The following is an 18008-nucleotide window of genomic DNA, read 5'->3' on the forward strand; positions in this document are numbered from 1 at the left end:
TTGGGTTACACACCCAGGAGTGGGATTGCTGGGTCGTGGAACCAGAATGTCTACATCAGTGTACATGCCCATCAGTAATTTGGGAAGATTCTCCATTCTCTGACACTTAGGTATTTAATTAGCTTTCTCTGTATTAAAATAGAAAGTTTCCTTTTATATAATTTACTTTTAAAGCTATTTTACTATGGACATTTCTTCATGTTTTAAAACAGCATTCTAATGTCTATATTTAAGGCTAGACATTCATTATTGTACTGTCATCATTTGTTTTACTGAGATCCTTTCTGTTATATTTAGGTAAAACATACTTCTAATATAGAACACAGATAAGACTACAGTAAAGCACCATAATTATCAAATTAATAATTAAATAATTCACTGATACTTGGACATGAATAGGGATCCACTTTCCACTAATCTTGGAACGTTTCTAAGTATAACTCTTTAGTTAGAAGAAACTAATGAAATGTTGAATGAAGTAAGATAAATGATTCAATAAATAAAATGATGAACTGACAAGAAATGAAAACTTGACTTCCAGAGCAATTATGTATTATGACAGTCATGTTGTTGTGCATATATTTGGTCAATGGAAGTAAAAAACAACTATGAGGAATATCATGTCTCTTATGCAGAGGGAGACCAAACATAATTGCCAAGACTCATTAGCCAGAATTACCTTAGAATAGAATAGAATTGTAAAAATAAAATCCTTCAGTTTTAGCAATATGCTTACTTTTCGTATGCTAAACCTCCCTGCAGGTTTCCTTATGCAGTTTAGGGGACTTAAGCCAATATTCACATTCCATTCCATTCCATAGTGATTCAATATTTTTAGGTGTTTGATGTACATATTGATTATTCATACTTTCTCTTATGCCATCTCTGATACAAATCTTTAAGGGCTAGGATGATAGTTTTAGATAATCAATGATTTTCCAGAAATTGACTTTGGAGAATTCAATATTGACATGTTGAACGAGATATCTCTATGAAGAAAGATTTGCTTTATCATACACAAATTAAATAGATTCATATGCTTAGATTAAGAATTGTTCTTTAAAAGAGTCTTTAACATTTAACTTCAAAATTTTCTATTATATAGAATACAAAGTGATATATATAAAAGGAATTCTAAAAACCTAAGTGTATGAAACAAACAAGATGATGGTGTTAATTGTAATTCCTTTCTAAAATGTAACTCTCTGCACTTGTTTGAAATGTAGACTTTTATGGGGGATGAGAAATTTCTGAAAAAGATGAAATAAACTTCCATGAAAATATTACTTTTTGATAATAGGATATAATTTGCTATGCACTGTGCTTTGCATCAGAATAATATAATTTATTTATGAGGGACAATTACATTCCTTAAGAAGGGAGCTGAAAGCAGACTATCGACTAGGAAATAGCTCATTCTTTTGCTGTGTAGTTACTTGGAACAAAGAGAATTATTTTCTCTGAAGAAACACTATTTTTAGAATTTCACCATTTTGCACACAAATGATTCAAGGTAGGCTTACAAACTTTTGGAGGTTAAAATATTCAAGTTCAAATAGTTCTGTGTTGGTATTTGAACTGCACGCTGACCTGAAGAGGAAAAAGCTGAGCAGGCCACTTGTTGGGTGGGCGAGAATTGACTTTGTTCATATGCATATGGGCAGGGCCAAGGGCAATGCTATGTACATAAGATGTGCTTAAAACATGTCTGCTGAATAAATTAATGGGTTGAGAAATTAATTGCGATTGTAAAGGGAAAAGTGAAAGAATAAAGATGAAGATTGATTTTCTAACTTTTTGAAAGGTTACTGGCATTCAACTTCAAGTCAAATGCTCCATTTATATAGGACACAGACTGGCAGGAGTAACATAATAACTAGGACTAATTTTATCTCGTGGTGCCTCACTTTCACCAGTCTTGAAAATGAGTATGTTAATATTTATCTTCTATCTTTATTTTTCCTATGTCTCCTTTCCTCAAGTTGTTTCATAACATAATTTATTTTTACGTTGCTATATAAACTACCTCATACGCATTTTTGTAGGCTTCTTTTAATCCATATTAGAATTGGGTAGAGTAAATCTGAATATAAATAATCATAGCTGTTTTGTTTTAAATCAGTTCCCCTATAAGTAAACCTTCATAAACTCTTTGTAAACAAATATTTGTAAACATATATGAAAGGTCATTATTAACACTCTCTCTGCGTATTACTTACTACATTTTAAGTAAAATATAAGGTTAGTTCCCCCATTGTAAGTCCACAGCTAATGTGATCCTGGAGATCTTCATTCTGTTGGTCCACGTTGGTGTTAGTATGTGACTCAAACATTTAGTACCAGTTTTCCCATCTGTAAAATGTGTGTTTCATAATTCGCTATTATCAGGAATACTATGAGACTAAATAAAGTGACAGGCATTGTTCTTTGTCGATTTCACCTATTTGTTCTTTTCCATCCTCACCCCTGCCAGAAGGGATTTCCCCCACAATAAAACGTTGTATTTATGCTGTGAGATGTGGTCAGTATCGGCAAGACTTGAGCCTGTTCCTGTATAGGGGTGAGTGGAGCCTGATGTAGTGGCTTTGGTCCACAGAGCGGCAACAAAATGGAGTTTAGGCCCTGGCAGTTGGGCAGAGAGGCAGTGAGGCAGAGAAGGAAGAGGGTAACAGGGAGAAGGAAATCCTGAATGCTTTCCCAAGGCTGGTTTTATTGGAGAGAAAGATGACCCTATGGAGATCACAAAGAAAGGAATGGCCCAGCATCTGGATCCCAGTATGTTCCTGATGATATGCTAAGAATGTGCAGAAATAAATAAAATTATTTATTTCTGGTTCATCTGGATGTTGCATGACACTAAATAAAGATTACATGTGTATGAATATTGTGGCATATGCCCATGTTTCAGTGAATCTAAGATGCCATCAGCTGAAAGATGCATCCTTTTTTAATGAACCACTAAGAAAAGAAAAAACCCTACTAACTTAACCATGAGGCAGTATTTTATTGTCACTTGAAATTTTTATTTTAAACATGTGCAAAAAAGCTCTTCTGAATGTATTTATACATAGATTTCCCTCATTTGTCACTCTTGAGCCTATATATAAAGGCAAATAAACATAAAGTAAATTGATTCAATGTTCCTAAATGTATTCATATTCAGTCTCAATTTTCTGAATCACTTTTCCACTTAGATATTGATATGTGTGCTATTTCCCTCAAAGTTGTTGGTTCTTCCTGCAGTCGAGGGCATTGATGATGTATCATTTCTTAAAATTGTGCTTTGTTATTGTCTCTGGAATCTTCTTCAACGCCAGTGACACCCAGTCTAAGCTTTAATGTGCAGGCAATAACAACTATTTCATGACTGTCACTGACTGATCTGAGGATCAGGTGCACACCAGTTTCAGAGATGTTAAACTGTGAAGACAAAATGCATGCTTTAGAACTGATAAAATGTGGGAATAAATACTCAACAGTGCTAAGATCCTCAGGATTCTCCTTTAAGTACCTGAATAGCATTCTAGATTGAGCTTTTCACATGCGTGTGCTGGGGAACATATGTTGCAGGATTCCATAGCCTGGTGGAACAAATGATTCCTAAATTAAAATGGCTCTGATCTTTCAACTGACAGATGGCAGGAGCCTCAGGTTGCCCTACTCCAAAGCCTCCATGATTTCAGGAGAGGGAGAGTGCAGTGAGTCTTATATGGGAAACCACACAATATTCTGAGCCCAGCCCCATGTGGCAGGCTTTCCGCATTTGGCTCATGCTTAGCAGTACCCAACACACCTGGAGCTGCCTAGAGATGACTTATGGATGTCAACTGCTGCCTCTGCCCCTTGCAAGGCTACAATGTCCATGCCAAGGGTGCTGTCTTCTAATGCTCCCAGGGATTGCTAATCCCCAGAGTGTCAGAGATATAGGAGTTTTCATACAGAAGTGGGGGCAATAGTCTTCTCCTCAACTCCTTGTCTTATTTTATTCTCTGGGTCCCAAAGCGTCAAGGCTTATTCCAAGAGTTTATAGAGACTTCCAAGAGGCTCTAAATGTCCAGCTGCAATCTTAGGGCTTTAAACCATTCCAAGGTTCCAAGAGGGAGACAGATACAAAATATCATCTTCATTATTGACTTGCACCCCACCATCTGAACTCATCGATGCCCTTTTTGCTTCCCCGCCTGACCCTGACAAAATACAATAATACTGCCTCTGCCAGTCCGTCTACCAATACTTCTTTTACCACAAATAGGAATGATACCCGTACATTGCAATTTGTGCAAAGCAAAGAGGCAGAGGAGGTATAATGATTCATGTCCTCTCATGCTTGTTTTTAGCCAACAGGAATGAACTTTTGCTCAATTTGTGCACACTTCCCCTTCTTTGTAATGAATTTAAGTTTATAAACTACTTAACAGCAAGCATTGTCTCAAATATCCTTTATGAATATTTTCTAATGGTGGGCAGTTAACATAATGAAATTTACTTAGTTTCTAGTGTGACTGATATATTCATACTATAAAATGTTCTATTTGTGGCCAGGCACAGTAGCTCACACCCATGATCCCAGCACTTTGGGAAACAGAGAAAATAAAAACCAAATCAGTGAGATTATTTTATAATTCCAAGTTTACATATGCAAAGATTTGGAAATTGTACTAACTTATTTTGCAAGAGGCGCTGCAGGGAGAAGAAGGTATCTTAATATTCTCCAAAAGCCCTCTCTTCAGTGTGTAATTGGAACTTTCTAGAGTTGACTGAAAGCCGTAGTTTCTTGGGTGATGTGCTTTTCCAGGCACAGAGCTCATAATCAATATTTCATCATGCTTTCTCTTCAGGGGAACTTTCCTCTCACTGGCCTCTTCTGGGTACCTCTCATTGGTCTCTTTTGCATCCTCTCAGAAAAACTTTCTCATTTATTTGTAGACTCAAAATTGCAATTCCACCAAAAAGGGGAAGACATCTCTTGATCTCTAAACGAACACAGGTTTTCTCTGGCTTGCCGGTCCCTATTTTCCCTCTGCTCTCCAGTTTTAACCTTCATCTCATATGTCAGAATCAAGTCCCCTACTACCTTGGCAATGATGATAGGATAATAGAATTAGAATATCCCAGGGCGCCATTTGAGCATTATGCTCTTTCAAGAAAAGAAAAACAACACAATTATGAAATATAATTGTGATTCTTTAAAGGCACAGTGTCTACTAATTTTAAATTTGTGGCACTTATTGGGAAAATATACATTAAACTCTCAGTGATTTGAAAAGAAATTCAGCCACAGCAATAAAACAAGAAGCTTGTTTTAGGGTAAGGATTTCTCTATCATGTATTTTCCAGTTAGCTTTGTGTGTTTCTCTTAACATTCTACTTTTTCATCAATTTAAAAATTATGATTAAGAAAACTTATCAGCAGGGCAGCCCTTGAGAGTATTGCCATTTTATCTCAGTAGCTGTGAAAATTCTTAAGGATATTTACACTTTCTACAACCACATTTTCACTATAGAGAAAGAAATTGACTTGACACTCTAGGGACTTACACTCTCAAGCTACCACATTCAGTACTGACATTCTTTTGAAATCTGCTGTTGATTTGAAAGCTGCTTTTCATTTTGTAGGCTGACATTTCTAATAATGCGACTCTACTCCCTTGTTCTCTTATTTCTGTATCGATTCTGGAAGAAACTCAAGAATGAACCCTAGTCTTCATGATATGTAGTAGGATATCTTAAATATCTCTGAGTCTGACTCAATATTTCTGGTGCTTTATTCATTAATCCTTATTGTTGAATGACTTGTTCATTCACCATATATGAACTTTGTCATAGTCCATGGCAGTTGTATTTACTATTTGTATGGTTCCAAGCAGAATTTTGAGAGGCAAACTTCCCATGTGTAGTATGAAAATATACATAATTCCATTCATTGATCATCTCTTTATTGGGAATTAAGAGATGTGAAACCCATATACTAGTACCAGCATACTAATATACTGGAGTAATAGTGCAGTTATTTTAAAGGTCTTTTTACAATAAACATATTTATGTCTACATAGTGATAGTCTAAGAAGGACATAAAAGATATATTTCTTTGTTCCTTCCAGTTTGAAGAATCTATGCCACACAATACGTGAGAATTATTTCATGCTTGAGAATTATGTTTGGGCTTTTAGCTACTTGATGCTAAGAGGGATGGATATTTAAGCCACTTGGATAATATAAATTATAGGTAGCCAAGTCAAGTTTTCAACACTGAATTAGGTACACTTGACTCCCTGCTCTTTGATTTTCTGAAACTTGGATTCTATAGGCAGAGTTTACTATTTGCTTTCGAGAATTCAAAAATTTCTGAAGGAATGTAGGTGGTGACTTTAATGGGACCAATGTTATATGACTCAGTTATTTTGCCTGGCACGTAAATAAATGGTATTTCTCACCTAGTAAACTGGAAGCAAGACAAAAAAAGACGGATGTGATTATTTCCCTCCCTCTTTAGTGTGGGGTCAGTGTGGTTCTGACATTAAAATCTAACTTAGTTTATTTTAATTCAGAAAACATTTTTCTAACTATTGAAATACATTTTTCTAACTATTTATATGCCAAACACTCTCTAAGATACAATGTAAGATGGAAAGGTGAAAATGAACTGTAAAAGTCTATCTTTGGGGAAGCTGTTGCTTAGGGGACTCTTTATTAATCCTCCTTTATTTGTGGTTGTTAATTTTTAGGAAATTTAGATAATTAGCTAACAGAATTGCTATGTGCATGTTAAATTCACAGTGGAGCAGCCCCAGGACTCTGTGGCAGTCTATGCCCACTCAGGTTCCACAGTGACTGCCTATAATCCAGCATTGAAATTCCCAGCCCCCAGCAAAGCATTTCATGTATAGTAACCACTCAGCACACAGATATACAGAGTGAACGAGGCTGTGGTTAGCTGGAGCTCTTCTCTAGGTGATATGTGATGACAGACTGGTTAAACCTTGAAGTCCTGAAGTCAGACCAAAAACAGGAGTGTATCTTTTTTTTTTTTTTTTTTTTTTTTGGTTTTTTTTTTTTGAGACAGAAGCTCGCTCTGTCACCCTGGCTGGAGTGCAGTGGCACGATCTGGGCTCACTGCAAGCTCCGCCTCCTGGGTTCAAGAGATTCTTGTGCCTCAGCCTCCCAAGTAGCTGGGATTACAGGCATACACTACCACGCCGCCTAATTTTTGTATTTTTAGTAGAAAGGGGATTTTGCCATGTTGTCCAAGGTGGTCTTGAATTCTTGGCCTCAAGTGATCCACCTGCCATGGCAACCCAAAGTGCTGGAATTACAGGCGTGAGCCACCGTGCCCGGCCAGGAGTGTATCTTGATTCCCTGTTGAAGTTAATTATGCTCACCTAGCTTCGTTCTTCTCACTGTCCTCCAAAGAGTGTGTGTATTTAGCTACTTTAGGTAACTGATTAGAATTATAGCTATTGCCTCTTGAACACCACACTAAGCTCTTCATATACATCATTACATTTAATCCTTCCAAACTCTATGCGGTGGGAACTACTATAGCATAGGTGAGGAAACTAAGGCTTAGGGAGATTAAGCGATTTGCTCAGGATCTCTCAAAGGGTGGCAGATCTAAGATTCAAACCCTGTATTGTGTGTACACAATGCTCATATTCTTAACCACTCATCTATAAACTAATAATTCGTCCATCTTTCTTATCATATGAACAAAGGGCCCGTCTCCAAAGAATACTTTCTTGAATGTATTTAGCTTCTTTTCAGATTAGAAATTCTCTACACTTTAGATTAACAATTGAGCTGTGAATTTTGATGTATGAATGCATGTTAATTAAGAAAGGTTCAATCTTCTATAAGCCACAAAGTTTCAGGAAAAGCTTATTTTCCCTAGTCTACTGATGGCTAGTAAATCTTTTTCTTCTCTAATGACCAGTGTAGTTAGAAAATAAAAATTTATGAGTTCTCCCCATCCATACTGAAGTTGTGAGAACAGCACTTGGGGAGTGAGTCATTACTGCTTCTTCAGTGACAAGTGTTGCTGGAGAAAAGACAAATGCTTTGCCAACTGGCAGAGTTTCTGCTTTACTTTCTTTCAATAATCTGTTCTTAATGTTTTCAAGAGTAAAAAACAAAATAATGTGATACATATAAAGTAGTAGCAAATGGAGGAATGTTGCATATATTTAGTATAACTCAAGGGTTTTAAAAAATTATACACCAAAGCCAGGAATACAGTTAAAACTAGTTCTTATCATGCAATATGATCACATACAGAATAGTACTAGGGGGCAATATTTTGGAGATGAGATAATCATATTTTGATATCATACCTTCTCTGCAAATAAATAAACAATTAGATATTCTAATTAGAAAATTGACACCAACAAGAAATATCCAAGTTTAGGTCTAGCTGTTAGGTTACTGTTTACACTGAGAATGGAAGAAAAGATACTTTGTAATCTTTAAATTCATCTTTAATAGTGTTTTCCAAAGTAGTTCTAGTTTGATTAACACAGCATCCTACCCTCTATATAGCTTTTGAAATTCTGTTTTAAATAAATAGATATCCATTGATGTCAAACCTACCTATAACTGTTTCTGTACTGGTAATATAACTTACAGTTTTTTTTGTTTTATATTTTGAGGGGTTATATAAATTAAGGATTAGGTCAGAAAGGAAAAATCTTTCTGGTTTTCCTGTCTTAGAAGAGCTTTGTAGAATGAGAGTCACACTTGTCTTTAGCCACTTACTTTTTTTTTTTTTTTTTTTTTTTTTTTTAGTTCTTTGAACAAATCTACTGGCTTTCTGCTTCAGAACATTTGCATATACTCTTGCAGCTAAGAAATTATGTCCAAGTACTCCTGCCCATCTCTTAAAGTTTTACATGTTCAATCTCTTATAATTTTGGTAGACTCCGGCTTAATGTTTTCTCTTCTGAGTGGCTTACTGTGTTTACTTAGTCTAAAGTATGCTCTTTTCTTTTATCATTTCTGATTTTATCCACTATTTTCTTGACAATTTTTGTAATGATTTTTATTTTATCTTTATTTCTTTTTTTAGTGATCCATATGTTTGTACATATGTTGGGATATATATGATATTTTGTTACATGCATGGAATGTGTAATGATCAAGTGAAGATATTGAGGGTATCCAGCACTTCAAATATTTATTATTCTTATGTGGTAGGAAATTTAAAATCCTTTCTTCTAGCTCTTTCAAAATATACATAACATTGTTGTTAACTATAATCACCCTAGTCTATCAAACATTAGAACTTACTCCTTTTATCTAACTATACGTTTGAGTCTGTTAACCAATGTCTTTTCCTCTCCCCCTTCCACCCACCCACCCTTCCTAGCCTCTGGTATCTATCATTCTACTCTATACCTCCATGAGATTGTCTTTTTTAGTTCTTAATATGAATGAGAACACTTGATATTTGTCTTTCTGTTTCTGGCTTATTTTACTTAACTTAATGACCCCTAGTTCCATCCATGTTGCTGCAAATGACATGGTTTTATTCTTTTTATAGCCAAATAGTATCCATTGTGTCTATATACCACATTTTCTTTATCCATTTGTTATCTGTTAATTAACACTTAGGTTGATTTCATATCTTTGCTATTGTGAATACTGCTGTAGTAAACATGGGGGTGCAGGCATCCCTTTGATATCTGATTTCCTCTCCTTTGGATAAATTCCAGGAGTGCTGGATCATATGGTATTTCTGTTTTTAGTTTTTTGAGAAATCTTCATATTGTTTTCTATAGTGGTTATACTAATTTACATTCCCACCACCAGTGTATAAGTTTCTTTTTTTTCTGAATCCTCACCAGCGTCTGTTATTTTTATCTTTTTATTAATAGCCATTCTAACAGGGATAAGATGATCCCTTACTATGGTTTTCATTTGCATTTCTCTGATGCTTAGTATGGATATTACACCCTTTTCTGACAAATAGTCTGCAAATATTTTCTCCAATTTAACAGGCTGTCTCTTCACTCTGCTGATTATTTCCTTTGCTGTGCAGAAACTTTGTGGTAATATAGTCCTATTTGTCTATTTTTGCTTTTGTTGCCTGTGCTTTTGAGGTGTTAGTAACAAAAACTTTGCTTAGACCAACGTTCTGAAATGTGTTTCTTATGTTTTCTTCTGGTAGTTTTAAAGTTTCAAGTTTTACGTTTAAGTCTTTATCCAAATTGAATTGATTTTTATGCATGGTGAGGGTAGGGGTCCAATTTCATTCTTCTGCACACAGTTTTCCCAGCATCGTTTACTGAAGAGGGTGTCCTTTCGCTGATGTATGCTCTTAGCACCTGGTCAAAAATCAGTTGGCTGTAAACATGTGGATTTATTTCTGGGTTCTCTATTGTGTTCCATTGGTCTGTGTCTGTTTTTATACCAAATACCATTCTGTTTGTGTTATTAAGCATTGTCATATTTTGAAGTCAGGTAGTGTGATGCCTCCAGCTTTGTTCTTTTTGCTCAGGATTGCTTTGGCTATTCTGGCTCTTGTTTTGTTTAATACAAATTTTAGGATTATGTTTTCTATTTACGTGAAAAATGACATGGATACTTTGATAGGGATTACATTAGATCTGGAGATTGCTTCAGGACATTTTAACAATATTAAATTCTTCTGATCCAGGAACATGGAATGTCTTTCCATTTGTTTGTGTCCTCTTCAATTTCTTTCATTAGTGCTTTGTAGTTTTCCTTGTAGAGGTCTTTCACCTTCCTGGTTAAATTTATTTCTAGGTATTTCATATTCTTTATACCTATTGTATATGAGATTTTTATCTTGATTTATTCTTCAGCTAGTTTGTTAGTGTGTGTAGAAATGCTACTGATCTTTGTATGTCGATTTTGTATCCTGCAACTTTACTGAATTTATCAGATCTAAGAGTTTTTGTTGGAGTCTTTAGGTTGTTATAGATATGAGAATATGTCACTTGAAGAGGGAGACAGTTTGACTTTCTCTTTTCTAATTTAGATGACTTTCATTTTTTTCTTTTGCCTGATTGCTCTGGCTAGGACTTCCAACTATGTTAAATAGGAGTGTTGAATATGGGCATCCTTGTCTTGTTCCAGATCGTAGAGAAAAGACTTTCAACTTTTCTTCATCCAATATGATATTACCTGTGGGTTTGTCGTATCTGACCTTTATTATGTTGAGGTATGTTTCTTCTTTGCCTCTATTGTTGAGAAGTTTAATCATGAAGGGATGTTAAATTTTGTTAAATTTTTTTTCTGTGTCTATTGAACATGACCCTTGTTCTTCATTCTATATATGTGATATGTCATGTTTATTGATCTGCACATTGAACTGTCCTTGCATTCCTGGGATAAACCCCACATAATTGTGGTGTATTATCTTTTTGATGTGTTGTTAAATTTTGTTTGCTAGTATTTTGTTAGTGTCTATGTTCATCAGGAATATTGGCCTATAGTTTTCTTTTTTGTTTCATTTTTACCTGGTTTTAGTATCAGGGTAATGCTAGCCTCATAGAACAACTTAGGGATAATTTCCTCCCTTCGCTTTGTTTTGAAATTGTGTGAGAGAAGTGATGTTTCTTCTTTGTAAGTCTTGTAGAATTTGGCAGTGAAGCCAGTGAGTCCCAGATTTTTCTTTGTTGGGAGACTTTTTATTACTTATTCAATCCATTACCTACCATTGGTCTGTTCAGGGTTGCTGTTTCTTCCTGATTCAATCTTGGTAGGTTGTGTATATCCAGAGATATACACATTTCCTCTAGGTGTTCCAGTTTGTTAGTGAATAGTTGTTCATAATAGTTTCTGAAAATCTTTGTATTTCTGTGGCACCAGTTGTAATGTTTCCTTTATCATTTCTGATTTTGTTTATTAGGGCCTTCTCTCATGTTTTTTTTGTTAGTCTAGCTAGTGCTTTATTAATTTTGTTTATCTGTTTCTTTTTTTGTTTCTTTTTGAGACAGGGTCTTACTCTCATCCAGGCTGGAGTGCAGTGGTGGTGATCATAGCTCATTGCAACCTTGAACTCCTGGGCTCAAGTGGTCTTCTCACCTCAGACCCCAGAGTAGCTAGGACTACAGGTGTATGCTACCATACTTGTCTAATTTTTAAATTTTTTTGTAGAGACAGGGTCTCATTATGTTTCGCAGGCTGAGTTTGAATTCCTGGGCTCCAGAATCCTCTCATCTCAGCCTCCCAAAGTGCTAGGATTATAGGCATGAACCATGGTGCTTAGCTTTCATTTATCTTTTCCAAAAACTAATTTTTGTTTCGTTGATTCTTTGTAGTTTTTAAGCCTTAATTTTGTTTATTTCTACTCTGATCTTTATTAATTTTATCCCTCTACTAACATTGGGTTAGTTTGTTCTTGCTTTTCTGTTTCTTTGAGGTTCATTGTTAAATTGTTCATTTGAAAACTTTTACACTTTGATGTAGGCATTTATTACTATAAATTCATCTCTAAACACTGCTTTTGCTTTATCCCATAGGTTTTGGTATGTTGTGTTTGAATTTTCATTTATTTCAAGAAATTTTCGAATTTCCGTCTTAATTTCTTCCTTGACCCAATGGTCATATTGTTAATTTTCATGTATTTGTATTCTTTCCAAAGATCCTCTTGTTATTTTTAGTTTTATTTCACTATGATCTGAGATACTCAATATGATTTTGATTTTCAAAATTTTTTTGAGACTTGTTCTATGTTCAAATACATGGTGCATCCTGGAGAATGTTCTATGTACTGATGAGAAAAATGTGTATTCTGTAGCAGTTGGATAAAATGTTTTGTAAATGCCTATAGGTCTCTTTTGTTTAATGTGAAGTTTAAATGCTATGTTTCTTGGCTAATTTTCTCTCTAGATGAGCTGTCTAATGCTGAGTAGGGTGTTGAAGTTCCCAGCTACTATTGTATCAGAGTTTATCTTTCCCTTTATATCTAATAATATCAACTTTATATATCTTGGTGCTCCAATGTTGGGTGCATATGTTTAGGATTGTTATATCCTCTTACTGAATTGGTCTCTTTATCATTATATAATGATCTTCTTTGTTTATTTTTACAATTTTGGACATAAAACCTGTTTTAACTCATATAGGTATAGGTATTCCTGTTCACTTTTCATTTCAGTTTGCTTGCCATCTGTTTTTCCATTGCTTTACTTTCAGTCTCTGTGTTTCTTTACAAGTGAGATGAGTTTCTTGTAGGATCATGTGGTTTTAACCATCCAGCTGATCTATATCTGTTTAGTCGAAACTTTAATTCATTTACACTCAAGGTAATTATTGACATGTAAGAACTTATTCCTGTCATTTTATTAATTGATTCAGGCTTTTAAAAATATATCTTTTGTTCTTTTATTTCTCTCATTGTTTATAATTGTGGTTTGGTGGTTTTCTGTAGTTAACTTTTGAGACCTTCCTCTTCTTTAGTTATGTGTTTGTTCTACCAGTGGGTGTTATATACATTTGTGTGCTTACATAACAGTAGATCTCATCCTTTTGCTTTCAGATGTAGGACTCCCTTAAGTAGTTCTTGTGGGGTTAGTCTATTGGTAATGAATTCCCTATCTTGTAGGACTGGTCAAGTGGTAATGAATTCCCAGTTTTTGCTTCTCGAGGAAAGACTATTTCTCCTTCAGTTATGAGGAATAGCTCTGGTGTGTATATAGTATCCTTGACTGGCAGTGTTTTATCTTTCAGCACTTTGGATATATCATCCTATTCTCTTCTGGCTTGTAAGGTTTATGCTGTTAGTCTGATGGAGGTTTGCTTATAAGTGTTTAGTTGCTTTTTTCTCACTGTTTTTAGAATTATCTCATTGTCTTTGACTTTCACAGTTTGACTATAATGTGCTGTGGAGAAGACTTTTTGAATTGTGTCTATTTGGGGATAACTGAGCTTCTCATATTTGGATGTTTAATCTTTTGCTAGACTTCGAAAGTTTTTAGCTATTATTTAGTTAAGAAGGTTTTCTCTCCCTTTCATTTTTTTCTTTGCGTCTGGGACACCAAAATTCCAATATTTGCTCACTTTTTGGTGTTTCATAAGTCACATAGACATCATTTATTCTTTTGAATTCTTTTTTCTTTACTTTCATCTGACTGAATTATTTCAAAAGACTCATCTTCATGTTCTGAGGTTCTTTCCTTCTGTTTTGTTTATTCTATTGTGAAATATTTCAAATGACTTTTGTTTTTTCTTCAGTAAATTCTTCAGTTCCAGATTTTCTATATGGTTCTTTAAAAAAATATTGATCATTTTAGTAAATTTCTCATTCATATCTTGAATTGTTTTTCTGATTTCTTTGTATTGTTTATCTATATTCCCTTGTATCTGTGACTGTGAGCTTGGATCATGTGGCAAGGCTTTGTCCTACCATAGTCAGGCTAAAATTAGTTATTTGTATCCCAAGGACACATATTATATAGTATATGTACATGCCATAGTATATGTACATGCTAATTGAGTTATTACAATTAAGTGATTATATGTTCCAGATACTTTGCAAGCATAATCTCTGAGGTATATTATTGTATCCATTATTTTAGTGGGAAAATGGAAAATTTAACTGGTAAAAAGAACATTCTCACTAAGGTATACTGGGAGATGAACCTAGGTGTTTTTAACTCCAAAATCTTGCTCGTGATAAAACACACTGTTTCCAACTCAAAAGACTATAAAGATGGAACTGCAGCAGATTAAATAGGGGCTTAAGACAAAAAAATTGAGACAAACATAGAATTTTAACTTTTTTCCTTGTTAGACCAATATCCAGGATGTCCCTCTCACTCACTGCTGTATATTCTGAAAGATCTGGATATTTGGAAAAACAATTACTTTATTTTTCTTTTGTGCAAATAAGTGTTTCCTCACTTAGGTTCTCTTGTTATACACTTTGTAGAAGACTATATACTCTTTTACATTACTAAGATAAAGCCACTTACACTGTCATTTAGGTATGTTTGTTATATCTTCCTTTAGTAATAATATTAGCCTATCTTCTCTCTCTCTCTCTCTCTGTCTTTCTTTCTGTGTTACATAGATTTCTCTATCATTTTACTTCCCAATTTATTTGTGAGGGAGAGATTTTCCTTTTTTTCTATTTTTCTCTTCATTGTGAGTTCTTTATGAAAACAATATTTAGAATGAAAGTCATCAATAGTGTTCAAAGTTGGGAAACTATAACATCAATGAAATACTGTTCTTCAATTCGGCAAAATAAAAAGAATTGAAAATTGGTAATGTGGGCATACCTCCTTTTAGTGCGCTTTGCTTTGTTGTGCTTCATATATATTTCACTTTTTAAAAATTGAAGGTTTGTGGCAACCCTGTGTTCAGTGTTTATTGGTGCCATATTTTTCAACAACGTGTGCTCTCTTCATGTCTTTGTGTCACATTTTGGTAATCCTTTCAATATTTCCAACCTCATTGTTATTATGTACATTATGGTGATCTGTGTTCAGTGATCTTTGATGTTAATATCATTATTGTTTTGGGCCAGCACAAAGTGCAGCCATATGATAGCAAACTTAATGATAAATATTATGTGTGTTCTGACTGCTCCACTGACCAGCAATTCCCAAGTCTTTTTCCCTCTCCTTAGGTCTCTCTATTCTCTGAGATCAACAATATTGAAATTAGGCTAAAAGCCCTACAGTGGCCTCTAACTGTTCAAGTGAAATGAAGAGTCACATGTATCTCATTTTAAATTCAAATCTAGAAATGATTAGGCTTAGTGAAGAAGACAGGATGTAAGATGAGATAGGCTGAAAGTGCAGTGTCTTGCACCAAACAGCCAATTTGAGAATGCAAAAGAAAATTTCCTTCAGGAAATTAAAAGTGCTACTCTAGTGAATAGTGAATCATAAGAAAGCAAAACAACCTAATTGCTGATATGAAGAAAGTTTGAGTGGTTTGGATAGATGAAACCAGACAAAACATTCCATTAAACCAAAGCCTAATCCAGAGCAAGGCCCTCCCTCTTCATTTCTATGAAGGCTGAGAGAGGTGAGGAAGCTGCAGAAGAAAAGTTTGAAGCCAGCAGAGGGTTAGTTTGTAGGCTTAAAAAGCTATCTTCATAACATAAAAGTGCAAGGTGAAACAACAAGTGCTAATGTAGAAGCTGCAGCAAGTTATCCCGAAGATCAATTAAGATTATTGATGAAAATGGCTATACTGATCAACAGATTTTCAATGTGAATAAAACAGCCATCTATTGGAAGACAATACCATCTAGAACTTTCATAGCCAGGGAGGAGAAGCTTCACAGGACAGACTGACTCTCTTGTTAGAATCTAATGACTTTAACTTGAAGCCAATGCTCAATTATTATTTGGAAAATCATAGGACCCTTAAGAATTACGCGAATTCTACCCTTCCCATGCTTTATAAATGGAACAACAAAGCCTGGATGACAGCACATCTGTTTACAGCATGGTTTACTAAATATTTTAAGTCCACTGCTGGAACCTACTTCTCAGAAAAAAAAAAAAAAAAGATTTCTTTAAAAATATTACTACTCATTTACAATTAACCATGGTCAACCAAGATCTCTGATGGAGATACACAAGGGTATCAATATTTGCATGCCTCCTAACACAACATCTATTCTGCAGCTCATGAATCAAGAAATAATTTTAACTTTCTCCTCTTTTTTTTTTTTTTTTTTTTTTTTGGAAACAGGGTCTCATTTTATCATGTAGACTGGAATGCAGTGTGTGATCTTAGCTCACTGCAGCCTTGACTGCCTGGGCTCAAGTGATCCTCCTGCCTCAGTTCCCAAGTAGCTGGGATTACAGGCATAAACCACCATGCCTGGCTAATTGTTTTGGTCTTGTTTTGTAGAGAGGGGATTTTGGGTTTCCCCATGTTGCTCAGGCTGGTCTCTATCTCCTGCTGAGCTCAAGCAATCTGCATGCCTTGACCTTCCAAAATGCTGGGATTACAAGTGTGAGCCGCTGCACCCAGCCTAATTTGAGCTTTCAAGTCTTATTATTGTAGAAGTACATTTTGTAAAGCTATAGCTACCATAGATAGTGATTCTTCTGGTGGCTTTGGGCAAAGTAAATTAAAAACCTTTTGGAAAGGATTTGCTATTCTGCATGCCATTATGAACATTTGTGATTTATTGAAGGAGGACAAAATATCAACATTAACAGGAGTTTGGAAGTCGATTTAAACCCTTCTGGGTAACTCAAGCGGTTCAAGACTTCAGTGGAGGAAGTGACTTCCATGTGGTGGAAATACAAGAGAAATAGAATTACAAGTGAAGCCTGAAGATGAGACTGAATTGATGCCATCTCATGATAATACTTGAATGGATAAGAAGTTGCTTCCTATGGATGAGCAAATGGTTTCTTGAGATGAAATCTACTCCTGGTGAAGATGCTGTGAACATTGTTAAAATGGAAACAAAGAATTTAGAATATTACAAAATCTTAGTAAATAAAGTGGCGGCAGGGTTTAAGAGGATCAAGTCCAATTTTGAAAGAAGATCTACCATGGATCAAATGCTATCAAACAGCGTTGCATACAACAGAGAAATATTTTATGAAAGATTGTTGTTGTCTTATTTTAAGAAATTGCCACAGCCACTCCAACCTTCAGCAACTACCACCCTGATCTATCAGCAGCCATCAACATTGAGAGAAGACCCCTTATAAACAAAAAGATTATGACTTTCTGAAGGCTAAGGAGATAGTTTGCATTTTTTAGCAATAAAATATTTTTAAATAAAAATATGTGCATTCTATAAAGACACAACAGTACTGCACATTTAATAGACTATAGTATAGTGTAAATATAACTTTATATGCAATGGGAAACAAAAAATTCATGTGACTGTTTATATTTGCTTTATTGCAGCAGTCTGGAACTAAACTCACGGTATCTTTGAGGTATGCCTGTATTCAGTGTTGGCACTGGCAAAAGTGCAGTAAAACAGGCATTCACATACTAGTAGAAGTGTAACTCATACAATTTGTCTTAAAAGCAAATCACAATTTTTATCAAGAACTTTA

Source organism: Rhinopithecus roxellana, chromosome 2 (genome assembly GCF_007565055.1).
Source record: "Rhinopithecus roxellana isolate Shanxi Qingling chromosome 2, ASM756505v1, whole genome shotgun sequence".
Taxonomy (NCBI): Eukaryota; Metazoa; Chordata; class Mammalia; order Primates; family Cercopithecidae; genus Rhinopithecus; species Rhinopithecus roxellana.